Source organism: Lagopus leucura, unplaced genomic scaffold (genome assembly GCF_019238085.1).
Source record: "Lagopus leucura isolate 7727_CA_CO unplaced genomic scaffold, USGS_WTPT01 Super-Scaffold_100157, whole genome shotgun sequence".
Classification (NCBI taxonomy): domain Eukaryota; kingdom Metazoa; phylum Chordata; class Aves; order Galliformes; family Phasianidae; genus Lagopus; species Lagopus leucura.
In genome coordinates, this window is record NW_024962334.1 from 27,001,766 (window position 1) to 27,025,134 (window position 23,369).

Below are 23,369 nucleotides of genomic sequence, written 5' to 3' on the forward strand. Positions count from 1 at the left end.
GAGTGTGGGATGAAAGGCCTAAGCAGCAAGAGCAATGCTTTGGGCTTTGATACAATTTTGTTAGCTTTCATGATAGCTATTAGTTTCAGTCCTTGGAGCTTCATCTCACTGGAAGCTGTGTCTCTGTGCCATTACCCCATGGCTGGGTGTGCATTTGGGCACAGTGGTGTGGTGGAAGTGCAGATTGCTGTTGCCAGAGCTGGGGTTTAGCAGCTGCACTTTAGACCAGCTTTTGACCCTTGGTTTGTAGGAACAGCTTATTGGCAACCAGGAGTAAATGGTAGACAACAAGCTAATGACTTCTTCCCACCAGCTCAAGAACAGTAACTTCAAAACTGGTACTGCTGAAGGAGCCTGTATGAGAAGATAACAGCACTAATCACTGCACAGCAGTGAGAGGAGATCGTAAGGCAGGGAGAAGATTAAACAGAATTACATACAGGACAGGTAAGTTCAGCAAAGCACTTAAGTTGCTGCCTAATTTTAAACCAGAACTGGTGCAAAGTGTGGGCCAATTTGAAGTGATCAAAGAGAGAACAATTCCGAGGATGGCTCAGTTGAACAGTGTCACTTAGCAGGAGTTCAGATGAGCGGAAGAAAAGTAGAGAAAAACTTAAAAATGGTTCAGAGTAGACAACAGTGGGCGAACAGAGGTCAGGTGAGAAGTGTAGGGCGGCAGAGCAGGAAAGGGGCGGCAATGGGAGAGAATTATCATCCATTATGGTAAATGACAAATGGATTATGGTAAATCTTCCTGATGGTCTATTTGCACACTGCGAATCAACAAGGGCTGGAATGTGTTTACCATGCGACGTGCGTTAACTTCACAAATTAATGGTATTACCTTAAACAACTTCTGATAAATGCACCACTTCACAAAATTACACAATTTATGTAAGGAAACCCAGATTTCACATGTCAACTGATATAAATACAATATTGATATAATTGTATTTTTCAGAGATATGCATTAAAAATAGGAACAATGTAAACTGAGCAAGAGAAAAGTGGATAGGCACACATGCTGTTTGTGTGCTGCCAAGAGAACTTTGGAATTGTTTTTCCTATAGTCAGCTCTGCAGTGGCCTGCCACCATCCGTGCAGGTCCTGACCTCAGCAATCAATTATACATGTTTCTGGACAGGAATTTGTACATAGTTTCATTTAAAAATATTATGTTGCTACTTGCCAGTGTTTGTTGACTAATCCTACAAAAGAAATAAAGCAGAACACTTGGTAAAAGCCAGGAGCCAGTCTTAGGCTATCAGCTGACACACGGAGGACTACTTTAAGTGATGGTGTGTGTTAAAAGTACTGTAGTGGTGGTCTGCTCCCACTCATCTATATGGACAACATGTTACCAAAAAGTACTGCTTGTGCTCAGTGAGTTGATCACTTTGGGCATACACTGCAGAAGGGTGGGAGATTAAGTTCAGTTTTCCAAAGCATCCCAGCACCTTATTCTTACTGAAAAGTGAGTCTAAAGAGGGATCTCACTCACCTCTCAGGAAAAAAAACAACAACAACTTACACATTCGTAGAAAATTCCTTTAGGTTCAGGCACTGTAATTTTAGGTTGCCTGACTTTAGATTATCAATGGCTCAGATTTCTCATCAATCTGGGATAACCGTTTCTCCTTTGACCCTGACATCAGCTGTTAGGTCTAAGCACTGAACTCCCCAAAATAAGGGGCATCAGATTTTAAACATCTGTAACACACAAAGGATTGGAGTCAAACAACAAACCATGTTTGGATTATGGTCCTGTGTAATGGAAAGGTACGATACAAATAACGGGAGAGAAAAGTGGAGAGAAATCTATGTTGTCAAAGTTCAAGCTAGAGAAACAGGCTGAGCTCCAGGTAAGGGTGAGAAAGACAGGTTGAAGAATTTTACTACTGCCTCTGAGAGCAAAGTATACATGGCAGAGAGGACAGGCTGTCATATGAGAAAACCTCAACCCTTCAACCAAAACAACAAGGTTATCCTAAACCTCACCAGAAGGGAAAGAGCTCTTTCAGGAAGAAATGAAGGGAAGAAGAGATGATGGCTCTGGCACCTTCGGTCCCAGGAGGATTTCCTTCCACAGCCTTTTAAGAGCTGCATTCTCTTCTCTGCTAATTAACTGCTGCCTGGATTCTCCTCCAAGAGTTATATTATTGCTTTGATTTTATCATCATCTTATCTGCTTATTCTGGATGGTTTTTTCTTCTGTGTTGGCTCACCACCTGCCTTGGCTGGTCCCCTCCCCCAAGGCTGAGGATGCAGGGATTCACCCACCCACCCATGCTGGGCTGGTTGTAACTGCTTTTTCTGCAGCATCCTCCATACAACTGAGCGCATGTTCCCTTTACAGCAAAGCATTTATTTGCTTCCAGGTTGCAGCTACACCTGAAACTGAAGCCTTTCCTGAGGTGACAGAAGTGGTGCCTTTCTCCCTTTCTGTGGTCCCTAGATTCAGGGCAAGTGCTACAAAGTGGAAGAGACTTTTTCTGCTTTCCTTCCATCCCAGCATGTGTTATTTTGCTACTCAGTTATAAATGATAGCATTTTATAATGGAATAATGATCTCACTGCCTTCCCCAGGCAGAGCAATTAGTGTTATGACTGGGGCTGACTAGCAGTATCCAACATGTAGCACCACAGTATCTTTATCTTAAATGTGAACTCCTGACTCCACTGAAAACCAAGCAGGCTTCATCCAAATTGTCAGGATTTTGTTCCTGGTAACATTGCTTCAAAACTTACAGCAGCTCAGAGAGATGGGTTTGGTGAAGCTCTGTTTAGGTACATTCACACAGGCATGAAGTCAGTGCAAATGTTGGAGATGAAGTAAAAAATATTCCGTGTTTCCTGCTTCCTGTGTGCTAGCTTCCATCCCAGCAAGAGCACTGACAGAGGTTTTGTGTTCGTGGTAGGGTGGGTCAGGATTTTCAATGCTTTTTTTTTTTCCCCTCTCCTAAAAATAATGTCACAAAAACAACAATAGATCCAAGCCATTCATTCCCCTCAAATGAAAACTAAACTGAAATCTTTTCTTCCTGTGAAATCTAACAGAAAATTATCCTGATCGGAAAAGGATTTTCCAATCCTTTCATCAGGTGAAATCTGGCTCTCAGGGCTAAGATTTGAGACTCTGCCTACTTTTTTTTTTTTTTTTTTTAAAAAAAAGAGCCTGTCCAACAAGAGATCTTTGACAGGCTTGAAACACTGCAGCAACCTTTAATTTAGAGAAATTATTTCCAGTAGAGAAAGCGGCTGGTCATGTGCAGGACTCAAATTAAGACCAACAGCAATACCAACAACAAAACAGAAATCAGGATGCATGCCATCCAGGCTTGGCTCTAAGGCTGATTTGTGCCTCACCAGCAGCTGCTGAAATAAGGAGCTGCCCTGAGGAAATAGGTATACAAACGGCAGGGTGGGTGCTTTTTTCTTCTTTGCCTCTCACCTATAACCCTGAAACAACCAGTTGTCCTTGTGGTGGATGATTATAATAATTATTGGAAAACAATTGAAGTGTGATCAGGTGGGGAGGGCAGTAACTGAAATATTGACAGGTGGTTGCTTTGTGCCGAGCATCAGGTTTTAAGATCAGCTGCGCTCCTGTTGGACTCCACCTAGGATGCTGCTGTCTTTAATTAGCCAAGGTATAGATTTTACTAAAAGATCTACAGAGAAATCAGAGCAGGTTTTTCTAGAAGAAGCTGCGTATGTCATACATGTAATTTTTTTAATGGAGTTTTATGTATCCTTTAATACACAGGATTTTGTTCTTTTTTAGATAGAGCTTCATGAATGCAAACTTTGTCTAACTTCTCTGATGATTAAATATTATTGATGTGTGATATTATTACAGTTGGGTGGTGCTAAGGTAATCACTTCACAAAGACACAGTTAGGATGGGAGGAATTTAATGCCTAAGCAACTCAGTTAAGGATAAGCAGAAGTTCAATTTTTAAGAATTTTTTGAGTTTATTTGGGGATGGAGTATAGTTTATGGCCTGAGCAACAAATGTGAATTACTGAGAAATTAATGACTTCTAGAAGTATATATGTATGTGTTCAAACATTGTTCATAATAGAATAAAATAATGATAGATTTTCCAGGATTCTATTGAATAGGTATTCCTCAGCCTCCTGGTAAGGCAAAAAAATTTCCTGAAATGATACTAAATTTGAATGGCTTCCTGAAACATTCATGGAATGGATGGCACTGGAACAGGCTGCCCAGGGAGGTGGTGGAGTCACATCCCTGGTGGTGTTCAAGAAATGCTCAGTGTTTTATTGAGGGCCATGGTTTAGTGGAGCTATGGCCAATAGGTCATAGCTGAATAGTTGGACTGGGTGATCTTAGAGGTCTTTTCCAGCCTGGTGATTCTATGATTCGTTAAAAGTAACTTGATCAATTATTGCTTGAAGACTATATAAAAGATTCAAACAGTCGGTCTTGAAAGAATTTCCACAGGTTTCACTTTTCTTTTGATCACAGCTTCTGAGACAAACTAGACTATGTGTGATTTTTGGACATCAGAGAAGAAATACACAATTTTCAATGAGCTGGTGAAATGGCATCCGTTCCTTGGCCAGCATCCCTTGAAAAAAGACAATGATTGGATTTAATGAAGAAGAAAAACACAAGGAATGGGACAAGGAATTGGAGTTCACATAAGTAAGTGCCCCCTTTACGCTTGGTGAATGAGGCTCCTGCTTCAACAGAAACACTTTTGCTGTTGCAATTGGTATTTCTGAGTGTGCTGATAATTTATAATTGTAGGATGCTGATCTTCAGTAAATACTGCAAGCAATTGAACTTAACGGATTTTTCAACAGTTTACATAACTTCTGCTAGCTCCACAATTGACAAACATCAGCCTACTTCTACTGTTTTTATATTAACTCCATTAATTGCAGTATCCTTACTGAAACCTTTGGAAACAGCATGAGAAGCTCCACTCTGGTGCTGTTTTCCCAAAGTGTGCATGCACACAGCCTCCATGGATTTCTTTGTCAGGCCAAAGGGAGGCAGCCAACAGGTCTTGCTCTGTATGTGTATTCCCTGGAAAATGCAGTGTCAGGGGAAGGAAAATCTTTGTAGTTTCAGATTAATTCTAGCCTCCCTCCCTGTTGTAACTCTAGAGAGAACCATTTAGAAAAGCCAAACCTAATGGGGCTTTCCCTCTAGGAAATGCTCTTACCTTCTCAAATGAAACACCCCTTGAAGGATTTAATCAATTAAAGTCATTAATTCTCCTAATTTGGCTAAAAACCACCTTCCCACACATTGAGAAATACCTCACTTTAGATGGAATGAAGCTACCTGGATCTCAGCTACATCTTTGCCACTGAAGAAAAAAAAATTGTTCTAGTTGAATTGGAAAAATATTAAAAATCCTGCCTCCAGCCAGAAAAGCAGGTTATTCAGATGAGAGTAGCTGTGTATTCCCCTGATTTTGTACCATGCCATGTGCTGAGGGACTTGATGTGGAAGAGGTTATGCTGGCCAGCAGCCCTGTCCTTGCCATACTGACCCCTTCACAGCTCCTTCTTTGCCTGGTGAGCTGGAGCAGAGCTGCCTTCTCTGCTACCTGTGGCTTGCTCCTGTTTAGAACTAAAAGTTGATCATCCAGCTTCTTGTTTTTTCATCCTCTCTTCAATCATTCTCTGAAGTATTTGGTTGGAAAAATATATGAGAAAACAAAACGGGTTTGCTGGAGTTCAATCAGCCCCTTGTCTTGGGTTTGTTTTTTCTTATCTGTTTTGGTGCCAAACCCGGCAAAGTACATCCTCAGGAAAATTAGTTATGTAAAGCATGAAAACAGATGGGGCAATGTTTAAGAGCCAGGCAGCCGTTCCAGAGGTACCTTTGGTCATCTAACTCCTGACTCATTTTCAGAGGGTCCACATCTTTGACTTAGCAAGAGTTGCAGAAGCATAGGTTATTTGTTTGGATAGTTAACTTCAGTCAACACACAGCACAAAATTTCGGCCTCAGTGCTTTGATGGCAGCCTTCTCAGTAGGGAGAGCATGTTTAACGCTGCAAGGTAAATGCTTGATTCCCTCCTCCAAACAGCTGATCAGCCTTGGCTCCTATTTGAGGGCACTCAGCAGTTCTCACTGCTGTCATACCTTTCTCTCAAGTCTTCTGAAAATACATAGAGCTAACTCAGAACACCAAACAAGATGATGATTATGGCAACTGCGATCTTTTGATGCACAGTAAATAATTTCATTGCATAATGGAACCATCAGACACAAAGTTAAGTATTAGCAGAACTTATAGAAGATACAGGGTGCTCCAGCTTCCTGAGTAATGTGTGGAGGTCAGAATTACGGAGGAATAAACCCCAAAAGATTTCCAATCAATAAAGGAAAAAAAAAAAAAAAGAAAACAATTCCAAAAGATAGAAGTATTATGTCATAATGTCATTATTATATTTGTTTTCCAACACATCTAGGAGAAAAAAAATCAATACTAAACTCAGTCCCTTGTGTCCACTCTAGAGAGCATCCCATTGAGCTGCAGTGATAATTTGGCGTCCCAAAGACTGGACATAAATGTAACAGTTCTGTACCCATATAAAAGTGGGAAACTCATATCCACCTTGTTAATGTCGTCTCTTTATAATCACATAGATGTTTCTTTTTCATCTGTTCGTCTGTACATCTATCCATCTATCTACTTATCTTTCTATTTGATGAGCTATCTGCATTTAAGAATGAGATAGAACATTGTTGGTAGTGTTTTTCAAAGGCACTAACAATGATGGTTTTTCTAAAGCAGTAGCTCTCAGACCAGCAATGGAGGTAGGCAGAGATGACCCTAATCTAAACAGGAACGGTGAGGAGGAAGCCCTAGCCTATAGCTTTGCTGCAGGGTGGAGGATGCATTGGGGTGAGGGCAGGGGAAGGTGAGCCTCACCTTCCCATCTCCTCCTAGCCCCAAATCCTGGAAATCAGCATCAGACTAGTCCCAGTTTTTCCATTCTCGAAAACTGAGCTAGATCATGGTTGCCTGTTTCCATCTAACATACTGCTTGCTGCAATACTGTATTAATATAGCAGGGGCCAGAGCATCATGATCAGTCCTTTTAAAATGACCACAGAGCAGTGTCAGCTTAATGACTCTGGTGGCTTAGCACCATTCATCTCTGCTGACCCAGCCCCTGTGGCTGGTACTGTCAGCTTTGTTTCTCTTCCTCTCTGGTTTTTGTGTAATTGCCTGATTCACCCATGTCTCTGCGCTGCTGAAAAATGCATTCTCCGTACCTAGGAAAAACCTGTATAAATATTCTCAATAAATAAATAACAGTTGTCATTTTCAAAATATGACAATCTCCAGTTGCCTGTGCTTAAATTGAATGACATGTCATTTATCCTAATAGATGTGAATGCACGTATAGTACATATGAGTGAGTCACCTAATTCTCATTCACCTCAGCCTTGGTCTCAGTTGGGGGCAAGTGCCTCTAACAGGGTTTGGATGGATCAAATCGCAAGCAGAAAAATCTTGGTCAATTATAGACGCCTAAGGCTAAAAGGGAGGTGTCTTTTTCTCCTCTTCTTTTTTTTTTTCCTCCTTCTTAATCTCGCCAAGCACAGAATGCCCCTCCTATCCATGGGCTTACTGAAGGAGAGAGTCAATCTCTGATCTGTGGAATTTCTGGGAATATCTCTTCCCCCTGTAATTTAACATGACTCAATTCTCCATCCTGATAATACAAGCAGTGAGAAAAGCTCCTAATCCTATTGGCATACCCTCTTGTCAGCACCTCTTTATTTCACTGCTTTAAAGGCTCAACATGTTTTGATTTACAATAAGCACTAAGATAACTGCAGGTGCCCTTTCTAAAAGCAAGGTTAACTCACCTGAGATGAATTCTTTTTTTGCAAACAAAAGCAACACATGAGCAGGAAATACAATTAATACAGGTGTTTCCCTGAAACTTAGCAAATGCCATTTGTCTTGAAATGACATAAATCCCCATTACATAAACAGGCCCCAGAGGCTTGATTTGTATTATTTCCAGAGAGAAAGGATTTAAGCAAAAGATAAATGTAATGGTGATGGTGGTAAGAAATCCTTGTATTTATAAGGTATTTATTTGACAGTAAAACTACTAGTGTGTTATTTTGTGATTGTATTTAATAATATGTAAATGTTTTAATAGAACTGAGAAAAGCCCAGCCTAGGTGGGATTTCCAAGTTGACTCATTTTTGCTGGTAATATGTCATATTTTGTGTATTTGCAATACACCACAGAAGCAATCACACCAACGTGCAGCCCTCCCAGTGACTTGCTGCTTGATGGTGTTAAGTTTGTATCCTCATAAGCATGCAGCGCGGTGAGGCCTGAAATGTTTTGTAATATCACCACAGTGGATGGAGGCTCCACTCTCAGGGATGTTGCCCTGCAGGTCCTCAGTAGGGCTACTTTGCATTTCCAGGTGTCCTTCAGACTGGGAACAGGGCAGGGCCCTGGGACTGCCACCCACTCCCTGCAAGACTGCTGCTGTCCCCAGGGATGCAGGAGCTCATGGCAGGGGCACACAGAGAATCTGCATTGGCCTCTGTGGGAAGAAACATGTGGGAAGAGCGTGATGAAACTAAGCTGTCCCTTTTTGGGGAATGGTCCTCCCATGTGGCATATGACTCTTAAGAAATGACTGAAAAAGGAAAGTCAGAGCCTTCTACAGAAAAGAAACAATGGTTACCTTCAGCAGCAGCAGCTGTATCACAAGATGCTGGAGAATAGGGTACCTCCTGGACAAAAGGTTTGTAAGCATGCTGTAAATGTGTTGATGAGGAAGCACACCAGGAAGTAGTGTGCCACTGCCAGCAAGCAGGAACAGCCTGCCACGTTAAGTTGTAATGTCAAAATTATTTGGTTCTCTTTTCAGCTCTGTTACTGACTTATACTGAACAGTCTTAGCAAGCTACCACACTTCTCTATGACTTTTCATTGCTCCTCTTTCCTTGTTTAGCTGATCTTTCACTACAGGAAGACCAAGAGGTCCCACTTTTTTTTAAAGTCCAACAGCTATGGTGCTGCGTTCAACCATCTGCATTGCATAATTTACTGAGAAATGCACATAATTCTCTTGAGACTATTTTGCTTCTCTTCCTTTTGTCATTACCATTAGGAAGTCTTGTTTATAAAGAGATATAAGGAAGGAGTAAAGTTATCATAGCTGCTTACGTCTAAAAAGTCAGTTCATGACAGTATTTGAGTTCTAAGTTTTCTTACCTGTTTCTTTCCTTTGTAATTCACATATAGCTGCTTAAAAATACAATCCAACATTACCCAAAACAACAACAAGAAAAAAGTGGAAAAGTAAATTGTAATGCTTAACAGGATCATCATACAATCATGCAATTATGTTGACAAGTACATTACACCGTTTTAGATATTCATTAAATCATCACCAAATTATAGAATCATAGAATTGTTTGAGTTGGAAGGGACCATTAAAGGTCATCTGGTTCAGCTCCCCTACAAGGAGCAGGGACACCTACAGCTCAATGCGGAGCTCACAGCCCATTCAGCCTGACCTCGACTTTCTCCAGAGACAGGACATCCACCACCTCTCTGGGCAGCCACCTTTATTGTAAAAATGCTTCCTCCTTGTATGCAGTCTCAGTCTCCCTCTTTTAGCTTGAAACCATTTCGCCTGGTTCTATCAAAACAGACTCCGTTAAAGAGTCTGTCCCCTTCTTTCTTACAGCCCCCTTTTAGGTACTGAAAGGCCGCAGCTCGGGTCTGTGCAGAGCCCTCTCTTCTCCAGGCTGAACAGTCCCAGCTCTCTCAGCCTGTCCTTGTAGGAGAGGTGTTCCATCTCTTGGATCATTTTTGTGACCCTCCTCCGGAGGTGCTCAAACAGGTCAATGTCTCTCCTGTACTGAGGACTCCACGTCTGGACACGGTACTCCAGGTGAGGCCTCATAACAGAGCAGAGGAGCAGGATCAGCTCCCTGACCTGCTGGCCACACTTCTTTTGATACAGGCCAGGATACAGCTGGCTTTCTGGGATGTGAGGGCACACTGCAGGCTCACGTCCAGCTGTCGTCCATCACTCCACCCAGGTCTTTTTGGCAAAGCTATGCTCTACCCTTTACATCCCTCAGATAGTACTAGTGGGAGTCACTGTGAAGGCTCTGATTTCTGCAGCCAGTCTTGCTCAGCCATATTTGTTTAGCACAGTGTAAACCATTGCTTCCGGGTTAACTATGACCCTACAGAAAGTCAGCCTACAGAAATCCAATTGCATAGTTCTGACAAAAGTCAAAATACTGAGTCGAGCTGGGCTTCTTTCTCTTCCCTATACTCATCTAAGCCAATACTTTCCAGTTTGAAGAAATCAAAGGGATAAAACTTTACAATTTCTTCCCTCATGTCTCTCCAGGCTTGAACATACTGTGAATCCCAAATGTCCTCCATTTTCCATTGGGTCATTAGGTGTCAGAAAAATGCTGGATTAGTCCCTTTCCCCTGAAAATTCAGGATTTAGTCAGACATCTACAGCCCCAGTCTGCCGACACTACCTGCTCCAGGAGTGACAAGTTGACATGGCTGTATGCTCAATTAAACTTGCTCTTCCTTTTTAAACAAGTGCTTTTGATGTCTAAATTATGTGCAAGTTTTCCTGTGCACTCTGACTACATTAAACTCAAGATGTCAAACTTTGGCTGCAAACTTTAACTTAGTTATTTGGAGAAAGAAGACTACTTTTTTTGACAAATATTGAAATTGAGTAGAAGTTGCAGTAGTTTTTCTTTTTATAGAAAACACGCAGCTTCCCTGGGAAGCAATTCTAAAATGTGTGATACGTAAAGCAAGGCGTAAAAGCTCTACTTCTCAGAAGTCTCAAGAACAAGGAATTCCGGCTGATGTCAGCTGGAGATGGAGAGTCATTATCTGAAAAGCTAGTCCTGATGTTCCACAGAACTTGCTTTCCAAACTTCACCAACCATCCAACACTATATTGAGATGGCAGGTGCTGTATTTTCAAGTTAGGGCTCTTTTCTTATAATTAGACTCCCATTAATGGACCTTTTCCTTCATGTAGAACCGCACTGAGCTCATCAAAGGATTTGTGTCTAAAAATAGATGTAAGTGTAACAGTTTGGTAAAATTATATTTGGGGCTGGCTAGCTGGCCTTTGGATGTAAATTGTCCTTTTGGGAAGAACTGGGACATTTTTCTAAAGAAAAGCCACTTCTGACATTCTTGTTTTTGTTGTCAGATAAATGAAAGAGAACTTCCCACAGCAGAAGCAGCAGGTTTCTCCTTGTATTACTATCTCTTTCTAGGGTACTCCTAATTCTTTTTTTTTATCAGAAAGAAGAGTCAAGCAATCATCTGGATCCAAAAATACATTTTAATTTTCTCTTAAAGGAGTGGGTGGTGAGGTTGTTTCCAAGGGATAATAGGTGCCCAGAGGATCTTTCAGAAATTGAAGGTCATCGCCAATTCCTTACCTGACAGACTCAAACTTGGCAGAAAATGCCCCCTTCCACGTACTGAACCTCCTGAGGAGAAGCAGAGGTTGATAGCCCACCTGCCCTTCTTGCTACTATGAACATACACAGAGGAAATATCATGTCCTTTGTTCCCATTGTGGGTTGGAGTGTTGCTTTGCCGCAGATGGAGGCTGCAGTCTCTTCCCTGCTTCATAAAGCTGTTTTATATTCAAAAGGTCAGAGTTTACTGCAGTTCATAAGACCACCGTGAGGCATTTGTGCTTGAGAAGCAAACTTCTGAATTGCAATGAAAGTATCATTAACAACAGGAACTGACAACAGGGAAATGGAGACTGATTATGTGTCTGGGCATATTGGCCCATATGGGGTCAAGAAGAAGCCTGATTTTTTTTTTTCTCTCTCTTTACGTTGCTCCTTCTGGGAAAAACCTTCAAAGCCCCTGCACTGTTGAGAAGAAGTAGCATAGGAAGATTTCCTTCTAGAAAGCACAGAAAGAGAAGACCTCTCTTGCCAGTTCTCCAGTAAGACTACAGGATGAGACTTCAGGCCCATGCAGTAGAAGCACCAACAAGTTGCAAACCTTTATAAAAGCTGATAATGAATCAGAAGCAGGGCCATTCTGTCATGACAGAAATGGTTCTGTCTCTGAGCAGAGGAGATTAGGAGCGCTCAGCGTTGACTTCTCAGAACCAGAGTCACAGCAGGTACCCCTGTAGGATGTACCACAAAGAATATCTGTGAACAGAAAGACTTGAAAGGCAGCTGACATTTTTAAGTGCTAAAGACTAACTAAATCTTGAATATAATTATAATGCCACAAACAGCAAACTTCAAAGTTCCATGGGAAAAAAAAAAGAAAAAAAAGAAAAAAAAATTTCTGCCAAAATGTTTTTATAACAGATCTGGGAAGGTCTTTTATTCCCCCTAAAATATCAAGTATGCAGACACTTGGGCAAGGAAGAAAAAGTCCCCGAGTCTCCTAGGCTTTCAGAAATGCTTTTGTATGTGATGCAAACAAAACTATGATATTATTTTTTGTATGTCAATGTTCTGAGTTGAAATATTTGCAGTTGAAATAAGCAAAGCAATTCACATCCTTTTCCCAACAATTTATCTGGGCTTTTTCTAATTTTAAATTGAAAGATTTGCATTCAAGATACACAGATGCTTTACTAACAATGCTGCTTTTAAAGAGCACTGCATTCACTGAAATGGATCTGGAGAACGAGATCAATATTTGAATTTGTATAATGAAAGAAGAAGACTGCAAATTCTGCCCATGACAAGGGGCAAAAGCTGCATGGTCTGAATGAAACCCTGAAAGAAAAGGAGGCACCAAAAGGATAAGAACGAGAAGAAAATGAACAAGGTTTTTAGCGTACGGGTCAGGTGGTGTCAGAAGAGGCTAAATGACGACTAAAGAAGGAAGAGAAGCTACAGATATTTGATACAGGAAGGCCATTGGATGTACAATCTTGGACAGACTGAGTGGAGTAAAGGCAAAAGAGAGCAAGGAGTTGGGAAAAGACATTTATTTTTTTTTCTGGATTACTATTTTGTTGCTTGAATATGCTAAATACATGCATTTTAGGCATGATATGAAACTTATCTTCCAACCGCTAGTGAAAAACTTGGAATGAGATGTACTATTATGTCAATACAAAATGCACTTTGTTTCTTCAAAAAGGTGGATATGATTTTCAGATATGCCTGATCCTCAACTAGTTTAGCTCTCAGTCAAGTCAAAAGGAGTTATACTATAAAAGCTCGGTATTTTTGAAAATCACACCTAATAATCTCTCAGAAGTTATAAGGGGAGTTGCTTTAATTCTAGGAAAATGCAGTATCTACAATCCAAATTGACAGGATTAGATATAAACGCTCTACATAAAGCTAGACAAACGCTCATTTGCAAGCAGAAAGAGACAGCGTTACCAGGTGCTGGTGCTGTTGAGCTGCTGTGGTAGATTTGGCATTTTCATCTCATTCTTGCTTGAAAGTCCAATTGTGTTTGCAATTGTTGCTCTGATTATTTAGTAGAGCACAAAGGTAATATTATTCTCCTTGTTGTTATATGAGGAGATGTTTCTTATGTGAGAGATAAACACATTTTCTTCCTTTTAAACGCTGTCTTTTCCCCTCCTCTTTGTCTCCATCTATAAGGCAAAACGTATACTAAAAAAGCATCGATCCCCTTGTTCTTCTAGTTTTAAAATCATGTATTATGACAGACCTTCTACCCTGCTTTGATTCCTGTGCCAACATCATGCCGTGCACTGCACGAGCAGACAATACATGGCAGGCTCCTGCTGGGGATTTTCCTCCAGTGGCAGATTTCCCAGGCATACAGGAGAAGGCTGGCCAGTGCTCATCTCATTGCTCCTGCTGCCTCCCACATGGAGTGGGATGAGGAGAGGATCGGGGTGCCCCAGTCACTGAGCCACTGCTCTGCTGAGTGCAGCATGGCAGAGCTGTGGTGAAGTGGAAGGATGGATTTCTTCCCAGACCCCATGGGTTCACTGGGTTTTCAAAACAAGGTCCCCTGCCTGCCTTTAAATGTATTGGGAATTTTCAATACGAATGCAATCGCCTTCCTAGTAATTCCTGCTTACAGCTGAGATACCCACAGGCCACAGCTGCTGCCAAATTTCCAGTGTCTGCTGTGAATGCTGGTGGTTGGACACCAAGGCAATAGATGTCATATAACAGCACTCAAAGATGAACAGATGACTAGAAAGCACCTTGAATTCACAGCATGCAGAGAAAAAGAGGAAAGAGGTCGTAGCTTGCTGGTGCTATTTTCATAATTATAAGTAAATAGGCTTTTAGCATCAGCAAAGCCCCCCTAATCTAATACTAGTAATCTAATCAAAGAGCTTGTGAAAAACAGATTCTATATCCATATGATGATGTGATGACCTACAAAATGATGATAGATGTTTCTAGTTGGCATTGGTAACTAGGAGAGAAAAACAGATTTGTTGTGTGCATTGCCTAAAAACATAAATAACACTGTTCCATGCTCATCTGTCTATAGACTCCTGAGTTCCATTAAGTCTGTAGATCAGTTGGATAGAGACAGACAAATCAGGAAATCAAAAAGCATTAGAAAAAAATGCAATTTTTTAAAAACATCATTGCTGAAGGCCTATGCCAGTTGAAACAACTCTACTTCCATCTGTTTTCTCAAAACCAGGCAATATCAGCAAGAATATTTACATCAGAGCTAGCAGTCCTATCCAGCACATCAGAAGCCAGCCAAGATTAGCAGAAGCGAAGGACTGCCATCTCACACTATACCATCTTTTACTGCAAAGACAGGACACCTTCGGACCAGGTCTTCTGCAAAATAAATGTATTTTAATATGAAACATTAGATCCAGAATTGTTATTAAGAAGATAAGACATGTTTTATACGCACTTCTGTCTCACACACCAAGTGGTTATATTACTTCATGCGTTATTCTAAGATACCGGATACTGTGGTGCTATGAAACTAGGAAACTATTAATGAGTTACCTCCATAGAGATTGAAAAAATGAAATAACGTATTGAAACAATAGAGAAAAATACACTACGGGATTTACGGTCTTACCTCAAAGTCAGCTGGGGTTCAGATTAAGGAAGGATGGATTATATCCATGTGAATTGTATAAGATCTTTTTAAAGTATGGGGTACATGTTTAGAGGTATGGAATATTTCAGTGTTTGTGTTAAATCCTCTTCACTTCTCTGCTTCATAGTCACATCCTTTCTCTATTCTGTTAGCTGAAAAAAAAAATCCCCACACAAACTTTAAGTTTAGGAAGAAATCGCTGCTATCCAGCACCATGCAATTAGCATATATGAATAAGAAATGAGTTCCTGCTGTTCTGGACCATTGTTAATCCATATTGATGGGGTAGAAAACATGACATCAACTGTAAAAATCCAAGAACATTCCTTAAAATATTCAAATGATGTGCCTGGCCCTGTATTCATTCTGCATCTCAAATTCTCATTGACTTTGTGGGTGCCTGGAATGCACAAGGAATGCAGGATTAGGTACTTGGGTACGCGTGGTATGCCTACCTTGACAGCAAATACAGCTTTTGATTCTGTCTGAAATTCCACAGGACAAATATTCAGGTCAAAGGAACTGTACAAAAAATACACACAAATTTTGTACAGCTGCTATTTGCTGTGGGCCACATGCCACCATGAGCTGGATGGGGCTCTATTTTGCTGCTGCTAAAGTACAGTGTGCACACTAAACCCACACCTGTTTTTTCTTTTAACTTGTCTTGTTTTTTACAGTCTGTATACAAATGAGTATCGTACAGACTTGTCTTTATTTGATCACTTGTAATGATGAGAGAAAAATATCATTATTCTGATACAACCTACATGATGATTGAGACATTGAGCAACTCTTCATTTTCTCAGGTGTTCTCAAGAAATAGCACTGAGGAATTGCTAAGGGACTTGCAGAGTAAGACTCAGGAGCTGTCTCAAGTGACGTACATTAGAGCTGTACTGGAGTTGGTCTTAAATGTAATTAAAACCAACATTAGAGCCAGTAGCACTAGAGGGAGAAGTAACATTGAGAGATTGCAATCATATTTACTTTTACCATCTCTTATCTTTTTTGATCCTCTTCTGTGCAGAAAGAAACATCCGCTTTGAAGCCAAGAAATTGTATATGTGAATGTTAGCCTCCATTAAAAAAAAAAAATTGTAAAAATACCATAATCCACAAGATGAGCTCAAGTTTGTTTGTGAGAAAAATATCTGAATATCCCTCAAATCTCCAAAGAAATGTATCTATCTAGTTAATGTCAGACCACCATGGCATGGGCTGGCTCAAAGGCTTTCTCTCAAAGCCCATTTACTTAAATTGTGGTTCACAGACTGTTGACCTTCTAATGACATCTTCTGAACCATCATTATTGATAGGGGAAGTGTGTGAACCATTTCTCACCCAACAAATAAAGGCTCAAAAGTTTTGAGCACAAGCTAGTCCTTTACTTTTAAGACCAATCTTCTACCCCAAAAAGTCAAAGCCATTAGTCCATTTTAGGATTTACAGGCTGTGAAATGTCATTCTAAAAAGAACATCAATTTTTGAGTTATTGGAGTACAAAAGCTATCTTACAAAGGTATCACAGTACCAATGATAATAGCTTTGGCAAAGACCTTTCAGGTCACCTAGTCCAAACCCTGGTAAGGAACAGTTACAGTGACCTTTTGTATCAGCCTTGTTTTGAACACCTCCAAACTGATGCAACTGTACAACTGAAGAGTTTGTTCCAGCAGCTATTCCCTTTTCCTGTAACTTGACTTTTCCTTTCTTTAGAGGGGGGGGCTCCTGTCTTTCTTCGTTAACTCTAGCAAAAGCATATAAAGTTTATTTCCCAAATTCTTATCAGTATTTCCTTTAGATGAGTGGAAGATCTAGTTTGGATATCAAGCTACACAAGTGTTGGGCTTCTCAAACTTAATAAGGCTGTTTTCATTTGCTTATCATTTTGCCAAGCTTAAACTATTTGAACTGACATTTCTCTGACTCTAACTGATTTCTTTGAGGATACTTAACTACAGCCAAAGGATCCAACAGTTTCCAAAATCAGCAATAGGAAGAAACATGATATTAAGATATTTGGGTGACGTTTTTTGGCAGAGGGGTTTTAAAACTGGGAGGGACTGATTTTGTGGAAAAATACAATTTTTTAAACAGCACGGAAACCTGTTCAATATAGTATTTGGCTCTGGAAAACATGTAAGGAGAAAGGAGTAGGTTGGGACAGACAATCTGTCAAATCGATACAGAACAAGTAAAAGACTGAGGGTCTTTGGGCAATACAGCCTGTCTAGGAAGTGTAGCTGAGCATTATGTCACTCAGCTCCAGGAAAAACAGTGCTTGGTAGTTCTCACTGGCTTTGGTGGGAGACCAGGCTGTCTCAAAGAACTTTGCTGCAGGACGGCAAAAAGAAAATGTCAAAATGAGCCAAAGAAAAAAGTAAAATCTCTAATTAGGAATTTTCATTTTGAATGGAGTTTCCTTTTCTTTTTGTGCAGCCTAGTGAATAAAGCATAGGGACTGCAAATCCCCATTGGATTATGCTTTTAGAATATTTAGCTTACTTTTTTTCTATCACCTTTGCCAACCATTCTGAATTACATCGGAAACCTTAGAATAATCAGTTTCCTGATGTATTTCAGTGTTTTTTCTTCTTGCACATCCATCACAAAGCAGAGAAAACCTTTTGAGGAAAAGGAGGAAGAGGCCGGAGGGCCTCTGGGTCTTGGGATTCAGAGCTGCCCAGGCACAGGGGCACACAGGCTCCCGCAGGCAGAGCCATCTTCCAGGCCTCACCTGCCAGACCTCAAAGGCCTTGAGCCCCCAGCTCCGTCCCACACAGCCCCAAGAAGTCTGGGAAGACAGGTGGGAGCCATTTACCACCTGCCTAGTTTCTCGTTGCTATGACAACCCTTGGAACGTGCGTCTGCACTGATCTAATCCAGCTCAGTAGCCCTGGTGACAAAAGTGTCACATGAGACATGTTGTCAGGCAGTACATGCAGGCAGTACTGATGCTAGGCCGCATGGCCCCTTCTGCCATGAACATTGGCCCACGGGCAGGTTGCCTTGCTCAAAGCCCAGCAGTCAGTACACAGGGTGAAATGGCTGATTCCTCACACTGCAGGCTGCTAACATTACAGAGCCTTCACGAAGCTTTGCTTCCTGCCACTTCTGCCCAAACATGGGGTGAAGTCTGTGTAAAACAAGTCATTATTTTGTTCCATTCCTCTCCCTTTTGCTGAGATAGCATATCCTTTCCTGCCCGTTTCTTTTTTCTTTAATACTTGAAAATGGTTGAATAATTTTCTCAGACTTTTACCAAATTTCTGCCTAAATGAACTACTTCATTAGATATTGCATCCCCTGCTTTGTGGGGTGGACTATATTCAGGAAGCAAAAGCAAAGCCTAACTCTTTTTCTCGGTGTGATGTAAGACCAAAGCACCCAGAAGCTGTATCACACAGCGTTTTCCCCTGGTATACACAGTCAATTTTCTTCCTCTTAACAGACCTCAGTCTTTTTAGTTTATGAGGGGAAGTGGAAAGTTTCTCACTGCTTGCAAGTGGATGGGAAAGCTGTCACTGGTTTATCCCACACAACCTTTGTCCAGAACGTGTGTCAGATGCAATAGATGAGACAGCTGAACATGTATTCCACCCTCAGTCTGCCAAATTCTTTTCCCATGTGCAAGATGCAAACTGGAGAAATGAGAGCTTCTTTGGTCATTGCAAGATATTGGCTCCTAATGTGAGCTGAATAGCACTGCTTCTGAGGACAGGTGATTGCTTTGAATGATTTTTGTGATGTTTCTTTGGACATTGAAAAGGTATGTTTATTTAACTTGGGGCATTTTACCACTTTCTGGCCCAGTAGCTTGGCTGGATTTCTTGCTTGTTATGACTCCTACACTGGAAACATTTGCTTCTTTCATTATTTTCAAAGTATAAGTTATCAAAGCAACATAAATAATTCATGAGCATGCCTGCCATGTGTGGGAATAAATTGTACTTGTATGAGAGGAAGAGTTCAGGGGGGTACAACAGTTGGAACAAATGAATAAAAAGGACACTAAAATTAGGCTGGATTGGTGGCTAATTTTTAACAAACCTATATAATGTGAAGGAGAGAAAGCAGGGGAAATGAGCAGGCAGCAATGGCCTAACCTGGAAGTAATTTCAGACCAGGACAGCATGTGTTCACAGCCTGAGTACATACTCTGATGAGTGGGAGTGTGCAAGCTGTTGTATGGGTGCAACCATAGCAGAACTAACCATTTGGATCTTCGTTACTAACAAAAAACAGTAAGCAATATATTTTGCCTTCTTCAAGGGAAAGGGGCTTATGCAAGAGGGAGAGAAAGAAAATGGTGATAGAAGATGGCCTAATTTCCATATAAATTACAAAAATGCCAAATACCTACTTTTATATGGGTTCCAGTTTTAGCTGAGCTATTGGATGTCTGGGAAACTTTGCAGAGATGTTGTCATCGTGGGCAGCTTTGTCTATTTGTACGTCAGCACTGCAAGGTGAAAAAGACTGTGGATGCTAAGTGCTCAGCCACATCAAAACATGAGGAGAGGGTTCAGTGCTTTACAGATTTTGATCCAGGGTTTGGTACAGTTCACTATTGGAGAAATTTTTAATTCATTCATTCTTCATGCATTTGTCCAAAGAATAAATGTCAAAAGCCACCATTTGCCAAGTTGCCAGACACTGTGTGACCACCTGCAGCTAACTATGTTGATGGTGAATTTGAAGCATACTTGAGAAAGGAATGGGTATTTTCCTTCCCTCTAGTCCACCTGGAAACTTCACCCTGGCTCTGGGAGACTCTCCTCAAGCCCTTCAGGCAGACCAGGACTCAGCTGAGCTCCCTGTCCTGATAGGCAAGCGTTGGGTGTGTGATACGTCTGAGGAGGACACTGTGCCAGCTGTGCCTCCTTCGTCCTGCTCTGGTGTCTGAAGGACCAGAAAGTGGACAGCCCTTGGGGACAGCTCTTTTGGTTCGCCGGCTTGGCTTTGAGCAATGCTGTCCTAACTGGCTCCTGCTTTTAGCATGGCTGACGTTGTGTTTGCCTCCTAACAGGAGGTCTGGAAAAACAGATAAATCAAAGCTAATGCTGAAAATTTGGCCCATTGAGATTCAAAAGAGAAGCCTTCAACAGCACATGGACTTCAGTGCTAAGGAACGTGCAATGCGAGTTGAAGATGCCAAGATAAGCTTAGCCTTTTCCGGTTATCAGTATGTACATCACCTCTGACATTGTTTGACAAAAACATGTTTTACAAAACAGCCACGTTCCTTTTCCACAGCTCATAGAGATACAGAAACTGAAATCATATTTTATGAATGGAAAATGAAATTAGCCTGAAATTACAGTGATAAATGTAGCTTTAGAAAATCTTAATTCACTTCAGTCAAGTGATTAACTTCTGCCACTCCACTGTGCTCAGTTATTGCAAAGTCATTTGGTGACATTAAACAATTAAACTTTAGACCTGGGGATAATTTTGCAAATCTTTATAGAACCATAAAGTTCATTATTGTTTTACATGCTTTGGATGAAATATGGTGCGTAGCTCCAGCTGTTTACTCTAGCATAAAGCCAGCCTCTGGATAGAAAATGATAAGGTCTGGGCAAATGACCAACTCTCAGCCAGTCCAGCTCTCCCAAATGGCTATTCTCTGCAGAGCAGAGAGCTCCTTTGTTTCTCATCATGAAAAGTTCCTGGAAAATAGTTTCTACTGTAATAGTCTGACCAGAATGATAACTGCAGGCAACAGTGATCAGGAACAATCTTAGCAAGTGGGCAGGCTTGGCTGGGGCCAGCTCCTTTGCCGGTGTGCTCCAGTCAGCGGGGCAGTGTTTGAGAGGCTGCAACACGCTCACCTGAAATTCAAAGCACTTGAAATGTAGGCATTTTAACTTTTCTGCACAGTGTTCAGCCTGGTTCCTTTCTTCGTGTCATTACTCCACCACAACAGGAACGTTTTCATTGTAAATAGCCCTATTTCTGAGGAAGAAAACTGGGGCCCGTTACAAGGAAAATTGTTGCTTTACTGAAAACACATGTGAAATGTCATGATTTCTCATTTTTTCACAACCGAATTACCATTTTGTGTGACACGCAACAAAACCATAACATATGTAGGGGTGTGAAAATGGGTAATAACACAGTAGAAAAATGCAGTGAATGTTCTCAGCAATTTCTCAAAATCCTGCTCTTTTAATAGAGTTGCTTTAATATGGATTAGACTAATGCACAATATGTACTGGATATTCCTCACATCCTCATTGACAGTAAAGACAATTAGCTAGCATGACTGATATTTTTATTTACTTCTCTGCTGTTCAGTTGTTACAGATTTGGAGACACAGGCTTGCCAGCATTCTTCCTCCAAGTGCTGGGCATAGGCAATAATGGAGCTGGTGGCTCAAGGTCTATTCTCTTTTGGTCCCTTTTCAGCCTCGGGGCTGCACTGTGGCCCAGGAACTGATTTTTGAAGCCTGCAAGAGCTAATTTCCAAGCAGAAGCTTATTGCTTGCACATTCTGCCTGACAAATGTTATTTATAATAAGCTGCAAGACTCCAGAGGTGATACCAGCGTGGCAACAAATCGCTGCATGACAATACTACTTACTGTAGCAAGAAACAGCTTTCTCTGTGACCGCGTTTCTAATTGGGCTGTAAGAAATAGCATTAGAGCAGTGGTGTATAAGCAAGAATCATATTTGCATGAGGCTCATGGCTCACTGTGGCTCATCCAGATACCACTTTACAACTTCAGTCATCAAATCAGCAGAACCACAACAGGCTCTGGTACAAGCCAAAGGGGAAAGTGCCATTGTAAAACTGAATACAGCTGCTTCCATAATAGGACTAATTGCATATTGCATCGCAGAGCTAAATTAGTAGTGAAAACAGTTATAAAACCAACAGACAGTGAAACATGACTCACTGAGGAATTGCTGCCAGTTCGGCGAATTCTTATTGGCCCCAGTTCAACAGCCCACACCTGCATTTTCTGAATGGTAAATATATAATAAGGCATAATTACTAGAAAAATACGCAGCACTCCAAATGTGACAACACGCTACTTGTTTATTGGGATGGTGAATAGTATATAATAAGTTTGACCTGAAGTACTTCAGAGCCACCTGGGGTCACAGCGCAGAGGGGAGATGGACAGTGCAATCCCGAAGTACCTAAGCCACGAGCCGCTATCTGCAGTGGGGCTAACAGCTGCTTCCAATGCTGAAGAGATACAAACCTCCTCGTGCTACTAAATCAAAGGAGAGGAAAGAGAAAGAAAGCATAAATAATAATCACCATTAAAGAAAAAAAAAAAAAAAAAAAGTAAAATCAGATATTTATAGTCTAGCTTAAATATTCAGGCTGCAGTGACTTGGGATGTCTCAGCTGACTTTACTCACAGTAATAGCTCTCTCAATACAAAACAGATGGAGAAAGCAAACTTTGCCTGCTCCTGCTGCTCATGGTCCCTTTCTCCTGTTTCTGGAGCAGCCTTGTGTGACTGCACTGCTCACAGGTCCCCCAGGCGTGAGAGTCAGACCTCAAAGCAGCAAGTGCGAAGCTAAGATCCCACATGGACACACCTGGGTTCCTCAGCAGCTATGCCTGATCAGGTAAAACAAGGAATCACTTTATCTTTTTTCTCCTGGATTTTGGATCTGGGTAATGCTGCTTATTAATTTTGGACAATTTCAACAAAGCAGGAGGAGTGTCCCTCTGATCAGGCAGGACTGGTGTTGCTTCACTCTACATTTTGGCAGGATTGAGGACTTGCTAGAATCAAGGGGGTTGTTTGCTTCACAGGATACATATGGGCATTTTACAATACATCACATTTCTGCCATTACTTCAAAAAAAGCACCATGCTTAAATCGTCTGTAAGCCATAAGTAGGTCCAAGGTGGGAGGCTCTCTACAAAGACAAAGTCAAGCAGCTTGAGAATCTATATTATACTTCAAGGCATCCCCAGCACTTCTTCTTCTATTCAGAAATTGTGCCTTGGCAGATTTTTAGTATCTCCCATGTCTGGCTGGTGTTTCCAGGCAGCTGGGAGTGCTAACAGCAGCCACATCAAATCAGATTTACTACTGTGTGTGTGCTGAACTGCATGTAGGCTGGAAATACCATAGAGGATAAGGTAGATCTATGTACGCATAGAGTAAGACAAGCTAAAACAAGAGGAGCTTTATTGCTGGCACTACATGGCCAGAATTTCATTCTCCATTTTAATAAAACATTTTAAGAAGTAGGGTTTTGCCCATTACAGTACATTGTTGGGACTTACTGAT

The 23,369-nt window shown here is 41.2% G+C and overlaps 2 long non-coding RNA genes across 3 annotated transcripts in view; both read left to right on the plus strand.

Moving 5' to 3' along the window:
* Window positions 1-279: 279 nt before the first annotated feature.
* LOC122189536 lies at window positions 280-14,811 on the plus strand. Of its 2 annotated transcripts, none has more exons than XR_006181850.1 (3): window positions 280-447; window positions 4,493-4,672; window positions 14,680-14,811. It is a non-coding gene; the product is annotated as an uncharacterized LOC122189536 (long non-coding RNA). The 2 variants fall into 2 exon arrangements; XR_006181849.1 differs by lacking the exon at window positions 14,680-14,811 and adding an exon at window positions 8,450-8,497.
* A 7,773-nt stretch (window positions 14,812-22,584) lies between these two features.
* Window positions 22,585-23,369, plus strand: part of LOC122189537 — a 55,445-nt gene continuing 54,660 nt past the window's right edge. Inside the window, exon 1 of the long non-coding RNA XR_006181851.1 lies at window positions 22,585-22,694. This is a non-coding gene — a long non-coding RNA (uncharacterized LOC122189537). The remainder of the gene's footprint in view (window positions 22,695-23,369) is intronic.